This window comes from Myotis davidii, unplaced genomic scaffold (genome assembly GCF_000327345.1).
Source record: "Myotis davidii unplaced genomic scaffold, ASM32734v1 scaffold1623, whole genome shotgun sequence".
NCBI lineage: Eukaryota > Metazoa > Chordata > Mammalia > Chiroptera > Vespertilionidae > Myotis > Myotis davidii.
Window position 1 is genome coordinate 115086 of NW_006294461.1, and position 1731 is coordinate 116816.

Genomic DNA, 1731 nt, shown 5'->3' on the forward strand with positions numbered 1-1731 from the left:
TCACTGATCACCAGGGGGCAGATGCTCAATGCAGGAGCTGCCCCTCATGGTCAGTGTGCTCCCACAGGGGGAACACCATTCAGCCAGAAGCTGGGCTCACCGCTGATGAGCGTAGCGGCGGTGGTGGGAGCCTCTCCCGCCTCCACAGCAGCACTAAGGAGCAGCGAGCCGAGCAGTAAGGAGCGAGGGGACCAGGACTGTGAGAGGGCGCAGGCTGGGCTGAGGGACACCCCACCTCCCCTCCAGTGCACGAATTTCCTGCACCAGGCGTCTAGGATAGACAATAATATTGTAATAACTATGTATGGTGCCCGGTGGGTACTAGAGTTATCCTGGGATCATTTCATAAATTATATAATTGTCTAACCACTACGCTGTACACCCGAAACTAAGATAATATTGAATGTCAACTGTAATTGAAAAATAAAGTGTTTGAAAAATTAAAATTTGGGGGGCTTAAGAGGCAAAGCACTTCACCTCTAGTCTGCACTTCTTTAATTACTAACGAAGTTAAGCGTTCTTTGCTAATTAGTTGTGTTGTTTTTCTTCCCCTAAGTCATCTATCCTGTCCTTTACCCATTGGCATCGATCTTCCTGATTGGGTTGTGCGCCTTCAGGACTATCCATCTGTCTTGGAACTATAAATGTAATTGAACCCAGTTACAAAAAACGAAGAAAAGAAGAAAACAGAAGGGAATATCACTTCTCACCACTCCAGCACAACTTTGCCAGGGTACCACGCAAGACTCGGCTGCTTTCATCACAACTCACGGGACTCAGGCAGCCAAAGCCAGCTCGATGTCAGGTCCCAGGCATGGGCTCGCTCTGCCATCTCCGGCCAGTGACTTGCCTCCGCCCCCTTTGTAAAACGCTGCCAAAGCAATCCCTATACCTCCCTCCTTGTCAAGAAAAGATCAATACTGCCACACTAGCAGCTCGCTTCCATTACACAGAATTAACCAGAAGTCACTCCAACTAACCTCCAACAAGACAAGAGCAAATAACGATGCCATTTTTTTTTTTAATTTTATGGAGAAGAAGGAAGAGGGATAGAGAGTTAGAAACATCAGTGAGAGAGAAACATCGATCACTGCCTCCTGTACACGCCTCCCGGGGATGTGCCCTCACCAGGGTACATGCCCTTGACCGGAATAGAACCCGGGCCCCTTCAGTCGCAGGCCGAGGTTCTATCCACTGAGCCAAACCAGTTAGGGCCTCAGTGGTTCTCAACCTTCCTAATGCCCCGATCCTTTAATACAGTTCCTCATGTGGTGGTGACCCCCAATTTCATTGTTGCAAATTGAACATAACGAAAGCATAGCGATTCATCACAAAAACAATACGTAATTATATGTGTGTTTTCCGATGGTCTTAGGTGACCCCTGTGAAAGGGTCATTCGACCCCCAAAGGGGTCGCGACCCACAGGTTGAGAACCGCTGAGTTAGTGCAAACCGATGCCTTTTCACGCCAATGTGACCTCGTCTGCAGCAACGCACCTGGGCAGGTGAGCGCCGCGGACTTCCTCGGGCGCTCGCTGTGCGGGGTCCTGACCACGAGCACTTAGCGCTAAGAAGAAAGGGGTCGGGGTTTTTTTGTTGGAAAAGAAAAAAAAAAAATGGCCATGTAGTCGGGGATCGAGCAAGCCTTCCAACCAGTCGCCTCCCTACAACCCAAACACGGAACCAGGCACAGGGGCCGTCGGGGCAACGCGCGGCTGGAACGCGAGACGA